This window comes from Oncorhynchus mykiss, chromosome 11 (genome assembly GCF_057628025.1).
Source record: "Oncorhynchus mykiss isolate SJ-2025 chromosome 11, ASM5762802v1, whole genome shotgun sequence".
Taxonomy (NCBI): domain Eukaryota; kingdom Metazoa; phylum Chordata; class Actinopteri; order Salmoniformes; family Salmonidae; genus Oncorhynchus; species Oncorhynchus mykiss.
Window position 1 is genome coordinate 37,085,316 of NC_143032.1, and position 14,467 is coordinate 37,099,782.

The window sequence follows — 14,467 nt, forward strand, 5'->3', positions numbered from 1 at the left end:
GATATAAAACACTCTAAAGTTTCCAAAAATGTCAAAATATTGTCTGTGAGTATAACAGAACTGATATTGCAGGCGAAAACCTGAGGAAAATCCAACCCCGGGCATGCTGTTTTCCCTGAAATCTCTCTGTTCCATTGCCTGCCTTCGCTCCATTTAAAGGGATATCAACCCGATTCCTTTTCCTATGGCCTCCACATGTTGTGAACAGTCTTTAGACATTTATTTTGAAAAATGAGAGAGAAAGATCACATCGCGTCATTGTATGGCTGGGTGCCAGCAGCGTTTTGCATGCGCAAAAGCTTGGAGCAGACATTTTATTTCTCTCTCCTATTGAAGAAGGTACAGTCCGGTTGAAATATTATCAATTATATATTGTAAAAACAACCTGAGGGTTGATTATAAAAAACGTTTGACATGTTTCTACGAGCTTTACGGATACTACTATTTGGAAATTTTCGTCTGCCCTGGCGCGACCGCTCGAGCCTGTTCATTTCTGAACATAACGCGCCAACCAAATGGAGGTATTTTGGATATAAAAATTATCTTTATAGAAAAAAATGAACATTTATTGTGTAACTGGGAGTCTCGTGAGTGCAAACATCCGAAGATCATCAAAGGTAAGCGATTCATTTTATTGCTTTTCTGACTTTCGTGACCAATCTACTTGGCTGCTAGCTGTTTGTAATGTTTTGTCTTCTGAGAGAGATGTCCTTACATAAACGTTTGGTATGCTTTCGCCGAAAAGCTTTTTTGAAATTTGACAGGCCAGGTGGATTAACAACAAGCTAAGCTGTGTTTTGCTATATTGCACTTGTGATTTCATGAAAATGAAATATTTTTTGTAATTTAATTTGAATTTGGTGCTCTGCAATTCAGCGGATGTTGACGAAAATTATCCCAATAACGGGATGGGCGCATCAAGAAGTTTTAAAGGTCCCCAAGAACACAGTAGCCTCCATCATTCTTAAATGGAAGAAGCTTGGAAACACCAAGACTCTTCCTAGACCTGGCCGCCCGGGCAAACTGAGCAATCGGGGGAGAAGGACCTTGGTCAGGTATTTTGGTATTTGGTATTTTATTAGGAACCCCATCAGCTGTTGCAAAAGCAGCAGCTACTCTTCCTTGGGTCCACACAAAACATGAAACATAATACAGAATGACATAATACAGTACATCATTAGACAAGAACAGCTCAAGGACAGAACTACATACATTTTTTTTAAAGGCACACATAGCCTACATATCAATGCATACACAGGTGTTGCTTTATCTGTTTTTTGAAACCATATTTGCTGTTTATTTGAGCAATATGAGATGGAAGGAAATTCCATGCAATAAGGGCTCTATATAATACTGTATCTTTTCATGAATTTGTTCTGGATTTGGGGACTATGAAAAGTCCCCTGGTGGCATGTCTGGTGAGTAAGTGTGTGTGTCAGAGCTGTGTTTAAGTTGACTATGCAAACAATTTGGGATTTTAAACACATGAATGTGTCTTATGACGTTCCATACCCAGAGACATCACCAAGAACTCGATGGTCACTCTGACAGAGCTCCAGAGTTCTTCTGTGGAGATGGGAGAACCTTCCAGAAGGACAACCATATCCACCAATCAGGCCTTTACGGTAGAGTGGCCCGACGAATGCCACTCCTCAGTAAAAGGCACATGACAGCCCGCTTGGAGTTTGCAAAAATGCACCTAAAGTACTCTCAGACCATGAGAAACAAGATTCTATGGCCTGATGAAATTAGACTGAACTCTTTGGCCTGAATGCCAAGCGTCAGGTCTGGAGGAGACCTGGCACCATCCCTATGATGAAGCATGGTGGTGGAAGAATCATGCTGTGGGGATGTTTTGCAGCGGCAGGGACTGGGAGACTAGTCAGTATCGAGGGAAAGATAAACGGAGCAAAGTACAGCGAGATCCTTGATGAAAACCTGCTCCAGAGTGCACAGGACCTCAGACTGGGGCGAAGGTTCAAGGGCAAGGATCCTAAGCACACAGCCATGACAATGCAGGAGTGGCTTTGGGCCAAATCTCTGAATGTCCTTGAGTGGCCCAGCCAGAGCCCGGACTTGAACCCAATCGAACCTGAAAATAGCTGTGCAGCGACGATCCCCATCCAACCTGACAGTGTTTGAGAGGATGTGCAGAGAAGATTTGGAGAAACTCCCCAAATAAAGGGGTGCCAAAGTTGTAGCGCAATACCCCAAAAGACCCTAGGCTGAAATCGCTGCCAAAGGTGCTTCAACAAAGTACTGACTAAAAGGTCTGAATACTTATGTAAATGTCATATTTCAATAAAAAAATATATATATACATTTGCAACAAATAAAGCTTTGTCATTATGGGGTATTGTGTGAAGATTGATGAGGGGGGGAAAACGATTTAATACATTTTAGAATAAGGCTGTGAAAAGGTGGAAAAAGTCAAGGGGTCTGAATACTTTCCAAATGCACTGTATATATAAACAATATATATATGGTGGATTGGAAATGATGCAGACAATTACATTGGTGGAAGCTATAATCTATAAAGAAATAAAGAAATCGTACACGAGAGGGCATGCTAAACTACTTTTTTAGCATGGCTGTCATAGGTACGAGCTGGAGCCGAGTACCGTATATATCCATAAGAATGTCATGATTTCGACGGGCTGAAAAAAAAGATGTCAGTCTCGTCCTGACAGGTGGAGATCAAATTTCAATATTGAAACTATTTTGCAAATGTTGAAAGACAGTCAGCAACGTTTGTACAACCCCTCATTGTTGCAAACCAAATGTTAGGCTAGAAGCAAGGGGAAATAATGTCTAGATGCCTTTTACAGTGGAGACGTGTCTGTCGCCCTGTATCAGCATTGTAACTTATTACAGCTTCAGTGTCTACTTAACTGAAAATATCTGCTGCATACCCCTCACTCCCCAATCAAACTGGGTGCGGTTAAATTAGACGTACAGTTTGGTGTAAAAGTGTAAAAGTGTATTTATCTATTTCATCGTATGTTTTTTCTACTTTTTATTGCACTGCTCAACCAGCGATTAGAAATACCTATACTAGCATTGATTTCTCGGTTTGGTAAGATGCGAATTTCCCAACAAGAAAATGTCATATGAATATGGAATAATTCAAGAGAATGAGACGTTTCATCATAGCCAGGTTTTACATAACACAATGTTTGCAGGTTTTGTACCTCAACAACATTCACAACTCAGGACAGATGTGGTAAGCTGAATTAATGATGTAGTTTTGGCTTTTTAGAATTGGCCCCTGTGTCACATACAGGCAAATGAAACAGAACAGTGTACATCGGCATATTGCATTACTTGACTCTCTCACACTGACGTCCCATCACATTTTCCACGCTAGTTCAACCGCATAACTGTCATTTAAAAGTGCATGCAAAGGGCCGTTATATAAAAAATGTTTGTTAGGTAAACTGTCAGCATTATAAATTGTGAGGCAGTACCTCTCATAGTAACAAGGGGGGTTAAATCGGAGGTCACGGTTTAAAAGTGCCATGTAGCCCATCAGATCTGATGGCTCTGTCATTGCTGAACTCCATTAGAGAGCGAGAGGAGAAGGCTGGCGATCGCATGGTGGGGGTGTCCAAGTCAGTTTAACACCAGTGGTCTTCAATGGAAGGCCCCAGACAGATGTGGAAACCCCCTCGCCCTGGCCACTCCGTATCCCACACCCTCCCTTCGCCTAAATCAGGGAAAGAGCAGGGATCACAGCCCTAAAAGCTAAACATGGTCAGGGGCTAATCCACTGCTAATAGCCCTTGATGATGCAGTGCAACTGTGGCAGGAAGGGAAGGTAGGCCAACAGCTGGAAGCTCCGACCAGAGACCGATTATCCGATTTCCCTGATCTCTCAGACAGCAAACAAACCAACAAACAAGAAACTGAAACAGCATCCAAACACAAAGCCCCCAAACCCTCCCGCTGTGAAAGAGACACGCCACAGATAGATTCGATAATATCCCTGGAGGATTTCTTTAAGGAGGTTTGGAAAGGGTGTGTTGGGGTCCTAACCGGGTCACAACACGTCTTCGTCCTGAGGCGTGGCAAATTGGCAATGGGACGCTTGGATTTCGGCCAGTGTCTGAACCCGTATTGAAACAAAAGAACCCTAAATCTGCATTTTCTTTTCCTTCATTTACAACAAGCCCCTCCTTTTCTCTATGAGTTCATGAGTGCTGGGGTGAATGGCTTTCCTCTAGGACTGTGAGAGTCAAGGCCTGGGGGTTGGGGAAGGCAGCGTTGACACTAATGGATGCTCTTATTCTGGCCTGAGGGGTAAACACTCCAACGCTGACGCTCTGCTTCAAGAGGAGACGGTGGTGTTGAGCCCCGGTGTGTGTGTGCGTGCACGCGGTTGTGTGTATGTTGTCAGCTGGGCATTTGATATAGCATTTCATCTGAAGTGCTGAACATGCATGCCAGGAGATGGCTTGTTGGCTAAGATGTGGAGTTACACAAGCTTGCTCCCTCAGAACGGCAAGGTTTCCCTGGTGCCTACAGAGGTCACTCTGTCCCCCTGGAACTGCCTTAACACTGGCTTAGGACAGTTGATAACAACATTGAGAGGAAATCTTACAACATTAACATGATGTTGTCTAAGAGGACTGGTCTAGACCGATCCTACTTCAGACATGACTATCTCCTGAATGTGACATTATCATGCAGTAGAAGGGAGGCCATCATGTCTGAGGTTGAGAGGAAAAAGTGAGGAGATACTCAGTAAAAATATCCCTGTTTGGTATTTGCTACGGCTCAAGTGTGTGGATATCACCGTGGCCAGTGAGAATGTATACACTTGTGGTTTTGGAATAGCGGCTCTTTCACCGACAAAATCCCATAAACTGTAAAACTTTATACATGTCCTTAGAAAACGTCAAGGAATGATGTAAAGCGCAGGAATCTAGGCTGTGACTCTGGTATGGTTCAGGTCCATGTGGTGTGGAATGGAACGAAAACACTTAGGGACTAGAAATAATACGCTACTTCTGATAGTGTGTTTTATTGAAGCGGGGTGAGCGGCTCATTCCTCGGGTCTCACAGCCAGATGCCTTTGGATTTACTGCTTGTGGTTTGAGGGCAGGACGCTGAGTTGGTAGTGGTAGAGATATCAGCCAATCACTGATCAGATAAGAGCAAGATTAATAATACAATTGTTACTTTGAGTTGAATGGTTTGTTTGTGTTACTGGCGTAATTGGAGTTCGGCTTACTGTACTCAGACCCTCAGGCCTCATTGCTGACCTAGATCACACTGGTGAGAGAGGCTATTAGATCTTTTTGTGACCGTTTCAATGTTTTCAGACTATTTTCCTCCCTGTTGATGGTGTTATAAATCAATAAGTTGGCTTGGTTGATAACAAAAGAAAGTAGTTCAATGAGAGGTGGCTGTTTGTACTGCGTCTGAAATATTTATTTTGGATTCATGTCTTTGAAGTGAACGAACAGAGAATGAGTTTAGCTTAAGAGGTCTTGAACTTGAAAATGTTTTCGGTTACACGAAAGGAATTGCCTCGTACCCTATGCTACTTCAGTTAGTGATTGACATTTTGGTCAAGTTTTCTTAAAGGGAACGTCAAGCCACTCTCAAGTTGACCTGCTCTCCATTTTATTCAGGTGACGGAGAGAGAGTAGGCAAGCGTAGCCCATATCTAGTGAACGGAGTTCATGGTTCATCATGAACTCTGTGACTGTCATTCACTGAGGTTACTGGGTTGATGTGGACAGTTGGGTTTAAGAGGAAACCTTTGCTTCTCTTGGCCATGGACAGGCAATTCAGCCTTATGCGGATAGCTCCGTGGTGAATGTTTTCCATGAAAGATGTCAAATATTGTCATATAATTATAAATACTGTTTATACAGATTTTATACCCATTTCTGTATAAATAGCCTCTAAAATATATGTAAACAGACCATAAATGTCTCAGATGATTTTGTATTTGTTTTTATAGCTGTGAGTGCTATTATATGACACAGTATCAGTACTTGTTGCATTTACAACTTGTCTAAGTCCTATCAACAACTGATTTGAGCCAGTGTTGAAACCTGGAACCTGACCACACTCGACACGGCTGAGCAGCCACCCTCTTCAGCCTTAACTCAACACATGTCCCCTTCTCTGCCCTGCATCCCTCTCTGGCCAACACCTGAGGCAGGCTATCACACAAAAGCTGCCTTAAATATTTATATGTGAGATAGTCTGACCTCAGTTACTTTTGGAAATGTTACATCCGCCTATTTCCCTTGTCCTGGCTCGGAAAGTTCAGGCTTCCCCCAGCTCCAGGCCAGAGAAAGGGATGTTCACTCATGTCCTGCCAATGAAATCTGTTCTCCGCCCTTCCTGTTAGAATCGTGCCCCATTTTTTGACAAATGGGGAAGACAACATTTTTCAGTTGTATGCTCTTGTCAAAGTCTAACCACTTTGGTGGCTTTGTGATTGTTTGAGCCACACTAGGGATGGCCACAGTTATTAGAATATTAGAATATCTGAACGGACATTAGTATTTGATTACTTGCGAGAGTATTCATTAAAAAAAGATAGATAGATAGATGGATAGATGGATAGATGGATAGATGGATAGATGGATAGATGGATAGATGGATAGATGGATAGATGGATAGATGGATAGATAGATAGATAGATAGATAGATAGATAGATAGATAGATAGATAGATGGATAGATGGATAGATGGATAGATGGATAGATGGATAGATAGATGGATAGATGGATAGATAGATAGATAGGCATATTTTAATGAAAAGGCATTGTCTAAAATCTAATGAATATTATCTATGTGGCATTGCTACATACATTATGTAGCAATGGATTAATGTCTTTAAAGTGAACGAATGGAGAATCGGATGGACCATGCAATTAAACATTTTAATAAAACAATAGTTTTATGACAGTTTTTATGAGTGAGCCTCACAATAGAAAGATGTACCGGTAGCCTACACACTTTTCACGTGTGTGGCTTGTTATTGTCGGTCAATCAAAGCAGCACTACCGTCAGAGGCTCCATGTGTAGCAAGTGAAGTGGGAGATTGCTAATCAATGCAAATGGAATAACAATTACGGAATTAAATTGGCTAAATAAGAAGGAGTAGGCCACAATGATCAATCAACAGGTAGGCTGTTGTTAAATATGAATTGAGTTGTTGTAGACAAGGACACTGGGAGCACAGCAAAATAACCTCAATTAGACTCGCTAGCTAGCTGGCTAACTAACTTAGCTGGCTAGTGTCGCTAGCTAGCTAGCTTCTTTACATTAATTTGATGCAGTCAAGACGGACACTACCAGATCAGATGCTAGATGACCTATAGCAGAAACAAGTTTGTCTAACTTACGCGAGTCGGTTTGTCTACTTTTTCTCAATTCAATTCAATTCAATTCAAGGGCTTTATTGGCAATGGAAACATATGTTAACATTGCCAAAGCAAGTGAAGTAGATAATAAACAAAAGTGATATAAACAATAAAAATAAACAGTAAACATTACACTCACAGAAGTTCCAAAAGAATAAAGACATTTCAAATGTCATATTATGTATATATACAGTGTTGTAACGATGTGCAAATAGTGAAAGTACAAAAGGGAAAATAAATCAACATAAATATGGGTTGTATTTACAATGGGCCTCTGTGTCTCTCTCCCTCCTGTGACACACCGGTCCCTCTCCCACCTGTCTGTGCTGAAACAACAAGCCGAGTACACCGCCTCTCCTGAGTTGTGCGTGCAAGTTCACATTGATGTTAAAAAAATATATGTACTTTATTTCTTCTTTACCATGCATTTAGACTATCCGGATAACAGAAAAAAAATTGTGATATTCGAATAGTGAAATAATTTCAAATGCCCATCCCTAAGCCACGCTATCTTCACCCTGGTCTTAGCAAACACCAGCTATAAAGACACTTCCAATAGCTGGTTCAAATACAACTGGACTTTGCAGCAGTCTGCCACTTTGACCTCCACCCAACACATTCGTGCTCATCGTGATGATATAACATTTCACCAGTGTCATCAGTCTTGCACTTGGCTCGCCTTCAAGATGTATGTCTTTCGATTTTATGTATCCTATGCTTGTGCGTTTGTCTGATCACATTTGAGCTCTTTTTATTTTATTTACATTTTTGGAGGGGTTGGATCAACTTTAATATTGCAGATAGATTGTAGCTTCCATCAATGTAATTGTCTTCATCATTTCCAATCCCTTATATATTTTTGGGGTAAATACAGTGCCTTGCGAAAGTATTCGGCCCCCTTGAACTTTGCGACCTTTTGCCACATTTCAGGCTTCAAACATAAAGATATAAAACTGTATTTTTTGTGAAGAATCAACAACAAGTGGGACACAATCATGAAGTGGAACGACATTTATTAGATATTTCAAACTTTTTTAACAAATCAAAAACTGAAAAATTGAGCCCCTTTACTTTCAGTGCAGCAAACTCTCTCCAGAAGTTCAGTGAGGATCTCTGAATGATCCAATGTTGACCTAAATGACTAATGATGATAAATACAATCCACCTGTGTGTAATCAAGTCTCCGTATAAATGCACCTGCACTGTGATAGTCTCAGAGGTCCGTTAAAAGCGCAGAGAGCATCATGAAGAACAAGGAACACACCAGGCAGGTCCGAGATACTGTTGTGAAGAAGTTTAAAGCCGGATTTGGATACAAAAAGATTTCCCAAGCTTTAAACATCCCAAGGAGCACTGTGCAAGCGATAATATTGAAATGGAAGGAGTATCAGACCACTGCAAATCTACCAAGACCTGGCCGTCCCTCTAAACTTTCAGCTCATACAAGGAGAAGACTGATCAGAGATGCAGCCAAGAGGCCCATGATCACTCTGGATGAACTGCAGAGATCTACAGCTGAGGTGGGAGACTCTGTCCATAGGACAACAATCAGTCGTATATTGCACAAATCTGGCCTTTATGGAAGAGTGACAAGAAGAAAGATATTTCTTAAAGATAACCATAAAAAGTGTCGTTTAAAGTTTGCCACAAGCCACCTGGGAGACACACCAAACATGTGGAAGAAGGTGCTCTGGTCAGATGAAACCAAAATTGAACTTTTTGGCAACAATGCAAAACGTTATGTTTGGCGTAAAAGCAACACATCTGAACACACCATCCCCACTGTCAAACATGGTGGTGGCAGCATCATGGTTTGGGCCTGCTTTTCTTCAGCAGGGACAGGGAAGATGGTTCAAATTGATGGGAAGATGGATGGAGCCAAATACAGGACCATTCTGGAAGAAAACCTGATGCAGTCTGCAAAAGACCTGAGACTGGGACGGAGATTTGTCTTCCAACAAGACAATGATCCAAAACATAAAGCAAAATCTACAATGGAATGGTTCAAAAATAAACATATCCAGGTGTTAGAATGGCCAAGTCAAAGTCCAGACCTGAATCCAATCGAGAATCTGTGGAAAGAACTGAAAACTGCTGTTCACAAATGCTCTCCATCCAACCTCACTGAGCTCGAGCTGTTTTGCAAGGAGGAATGGGAAAAAATGTCAGTCTCTCGATGTGCAAAACTGATAGAGACATACCCCAAGCGACTTACAGCTGTAATCGCAGCAAAAGGTGGTGCTACAAAGTATTAACTTAAGGGGGCTGAATAATTTTGCACGCCCAATTTTTCAGTTTTTGATTTGTTAAAAAAGTTTGAAATATCCAATAAATGTCGTTCCACTTCATGATTGTGTCCCACTTGTTGGTGATTCTTCACAAAAAAATACAGTTTTATATCTTTATGTTTGAAGCCTGAAATGTGGCAAAAGGTCGCAAAGTTCAAGGGGGCCGAATACTTTCGCAAGGCACTGTATATACGCTACCGTTCAAAAGTTTGGGGTCACTTGGAGGCCATTTTGAGCCTGTAATCGAACCCACAAAAATGCTGATGCTTCAGATACTCAACTAGTCTAAAGAAGGCCAGTTTTATTGCTTTTTTTAATTAGCACAACAGTTTTCAGCTGTGCTAACATAATTGCAAAAGGGTTTTCTAATGATAATTTAGCCTTTTAAAATGATAAACTTGGATTAGCTAACACAACGTGCCATCGGAACATAGGAGTGATGGTTTCTGATATTGGGCCTCTGTACGCCTATGTAGATATTCCATAAAAAATCGGCCGTTTCTGGCTACAATAGTCATTTACAACATTAACAATGTCTACACTGTATTTCTGATCAATTTGATGTCGTTTTAATGGACAAAAAAATTGCTTTTCTTTCAAAAACGAGGACATTTCTCAGTGACCCCAAACTTTTGAACGGTCGTGTACATGCAGCTCTTGCTGTGATCTCAAAAAAAGCACATCAACTCACAACCACTCCTGCTGTAAACACAGTCCAGTTCAAAGTGAATGGCACAGATCCATATATGGAAATGGACTATTTGCATATAGGGATACGGCAGCTCTGATTGGTTATGGCGCACTGGTCTGTGTAGAGTATGGGCCTGAGTCGTGCCTATCAATGCAATAGAATCCTACTCCAATGCGCTCTGCCTACAAGAAAATCTCTTTCATAGTTCCTTTTGTTTTCGGCACGTCCTATTAAAAGTGGCTAATATTGCCTTGATTCGATCACAATTCGCACGGTAGAGGGAAAAGTTGATCGAGGGAAAAGTTGATCGTGTTAACTATAGGGAAAACTAGAAAGTTGAGTAAAGTTCAATATTGTGCTTCTCTGGGCAGGCTGATATTTCTTCTGCCCGGCAGTCCCGGGGAGCTGCGCGTGTTGCGCTTTTAGAGGGAACATTGGTCTCAAATAGATATATCAAATAGATATCAATATCAAATAGATATTACCAAAATTTCCACATTGTATCGGATGAGAATAGAGGTCAAATATGCCAAGATCAGGATAAGTTGGAACTGCAAGTTTCTCATTGGAAAAAGCTGCGGAAATCTTCTTACGATTTCCCTTAGAAAGGGAGGGAAGCTTAACTAACCCTGTCTGCACATGAAGTCCTTCTCCACACATTTCTCTGAACCTTTCAGGGAATTGAATTGCAGATGAGAATGAATATCGTCTAACCATTCTTTAGAACATTCCTCATGTATTATTGGGCATAGGTGTGAATTAACCCAACAAGCTTCCATTACTGCCCTCAACACCATGATGATGTCACTTCCTGTTATCCAAGACGGCACATAAGAACGCGGCTCTGGTTATTATTAGCCATCTATCTTGCCCATCTCGCTGTTCATTGTTTTCCATATTTCATTTTAGCACTGATCCAAACATAAACAGTAAACACGTAAGGGAGCTGTTCCCTGTTGTGACTGGGCGAACTGGGTTGTGTTAATAAGGTCAGTGCTGGTATGAGGGGGGAATCGTGAACCTCTTTGTCTCTCCAAGCAGCCACCCATAAATAATTCAGGTGTGGAGTTGGAGTAAGAAGTTTGTATGTCGCTGCAGCTCTCCCTCTCTGCACCTTTAGATGACTGTGTGTTTAGAAGCCTGAGGAGGGAGGCTGACGACTGTTCTCCTCTACTTGCAGGTCAGCTCTCCCCACTCAGGTCACACCATGAAATATTCACCCTGAACCTTTGCATAATTTACCTCATAAACATAATGAGGAAATTACTTGGAGACCTTGGAAGAAGGTGTGTGGTGAGGACAGGAGCGGGTCTTGGGGTATGGCTTTCTAAGTGCTCTGCACTCAAACAGAGTGAATGAAGATGGGAAGAAGTTATTAGGGGCCTTCTTTACCATTTCTGTGAAGAGAGAGATGAGAGAATGGCCTCCCAAGTTTCCTCACTGGTTATGTTGAAAATGTAGACAATAACAAGCAGGCCTACTTTAATACATTAATGTCTTTGGTTGTTTCTCTTCAAATACTACATGACTAACCTTTTTCACCCAAATTATTTCCAGAGGTCATGGCAATGCTGCAGGAGTCCTGGAATACTATAAAACTTTTACAGAGTTGGAGATCCATAAAGTGTGTGAGGAGGAATGCCATCTAGAAGGTGGATGTCGTATCCCAGTGCAGGAACCCTGACGAGGTGTTCTGCTCTTTACTCATTTTAGATCAATGTTTCGGGAAAAAGCTTGATTCAATGGCATCTTGTCTTTGTTCAAAGAAGAAAGAGTGCCAGAGAGGCTTTTTATTCTCTATTTTGGTTAGGCCAGGGTGTGACTAGGGTGGGCATTCTATGTTATTTTTTCTATGTTTTTGTATTTCTTTGTTTGGCTGGGTGTGGTAGTTAGGTAGCTTTTGCCCACATGGGTTTTGTGGGTAGTTGTTTTCTGTTTTTGTATTCTGTACCAGACAGAACTGTTTCGGTTTCGTTCATTCGCTCTTTTTTTTTTTCATTCAGTGTTCAATTCATAAATAAAGATGAACACGTACCACTCTGCACCTTGGTCCTCACCTTCTTCAACCCACGACAGCCGTTACAATACGTTCCTGCTCTTTTTTTTTTGTTGCCAGTCAATGGTTCCCGTCATGTGATCTGGGCTAGGACTTAAGAGTGGCTACCGCTACAGCCCGGGCAGGGAGCACATGGCGGCCCATCCAACAGATGTTTTTCGTTTGTGATGCAGTCTCTCATTCTGAGCTGGAAGGCACAGAGCCAGAAAGGTGATTCATGACGCGAGCCTTTCCTTGTTACACTAAACGAAAAAAATGCGCTCCGTGTGGAGAATAAACATGGGTCCGGTTCTGTTTTACAGATTTTTCTATTATTGTACTATAAACCTTCGGGGAGAGACATTTGGAACTTCTAAATGCTATGACACATTGCCCATGACCAGCCATTCTGAGAGAAAAGGCTAATTTGTCAACCATTTCGTACATCTGTGCAGCATGTACTATCAACTTTCCATCTAAGCATACTGTATACTGTATATTCCATTTACTATGGCTCTTTCTATGTGGAGGACTTTATTAACTTGAGGTCACTGATAATAACATTGCTATCACTATTGGGTGAGAAACAATAAACAGAGATTGTCTTATATGTTATTTAATTGAAACCCAAGTTCTCTGACTACTTTAGGGTGTTTCTTTAGCCTTGTTTTCAGAGGATGCAGCAACATCTTAGCATTTGTCTTAGTTCTCAACAAGCCTGGCTGTAGTGTACATGACAGTCTGCTGTTTCCTGGCGTGGAGGAGTGGCAAAACGCAATGGATTGAAATACTGAATCTACAAAACTTCTCTGTTCTCTCTCTTGCCTCCTTACTACACATTGGAAATTGAGGATGAGACCACTGACACTGATAATAGAATCGATTAGGGAGAGCAATGATTATCAGCATTGATTATCTGCCATGGCTGGTATTTATATACACTTTGTGAGAACATTAAACCAGGGACTTCAAGAGATGCAAGATTGACTTCATCACTATTTTATTCAGCCAAAAATGAGATTGTGTTGGTTTTCATAGGGGATGGCAAAGGTGCATGCTGCTGGCCTTCTATGTTGCCCCATTTCCTAAAGGCAAAGACACCCCAGATAGGGGTGGTATGGGGATGCATGGCTCCCCATGGTCTCCAACTGTCTCACCTGATTACACTCACCTTGCTAATCAGACGTGTGTGTGTGTGTGTGTGTGTGTGTGTGTGTGTGTGTGTGTGTGTGTGTGTGTGTGTGTGTGTGTGTGTGTGTGTGTGTGTGTGTGTGTGCGTGTGTGTGTGTGTGCGTGCGTGTGTGCGTAGGCCATACATACATGCATGCGTGTGAGCGAGCTCTTCCAGCACTAATTGCGATTGAAGGGGGAGGCTGCAGCTCGATGCACAGTACTATCAAAACATGCTGAGGTTCAGAATCAGGCTGATGTTAATGCTATATGTGTGGAGCCATTCCAATTCGGAATCACTGTAAATGCCAATATCTTTCAGTGAGTGGCTGGAGGCTGGAGGGTTTGCTGCTCCATCCGTCCCCACCCCCACTCTGTATGGAGACAGCCAACATGCTCTGCTGCTACAGCCTGGCTACTCTACTCTCCTCTATCATATCCAATCCTCCCCCTCTGCCTGGCAACACCAGCCAGCAGCAGTAGGAGCAAAACTAGCTTAATCGAACTGCACTGAATTAAAATAGGCTTCAGCATGAGCAAACCACAGAAGACTATCATGACATCATCACTACACTACAAAATGCAAAAAAAACATTTATGCTGATATTTTGGATACCATTATTGTATGTTGTAACATTGTAACTCAGCACAGTTCTTTGACAGTGTGTTATACAGAGCATGTTCACATCACATTATTAGGCTTTGAAAGAATAGGATACATATGAACTGGATATAGGCTGTTTTGCTTCTAGTAGGCCGGGGTAGGGCAGAGACAGAACTAACTGATTCTTCAAGCTTGTCAAGGAGAGTAAACTAGGCTTCAGTGGTATACCGTATGTATATACCGTATATCGGAGAATTTTGAAATACAGAAATTCAATACTGTAAAAAAATA

At 41.7% G+C, this 14,467-nt stretch overlaps 1 protein-coding gene across 10 annotated transcripts in view; it reads right to left on the bottom strand.

The window, feature by feature from the left end:
* LOC110535644 (arf-GAP with SH3 domain, ANK repeat and PH domain-containing protein 1) overlaps positions 1–14,467 on the bottom strand; it is an 82,058-nt gene that overhangs the window by 64,363 nt on the left and 3,228 nt on the right. The gene's annotated exons all lie outside the window — the stretch shown is intronic.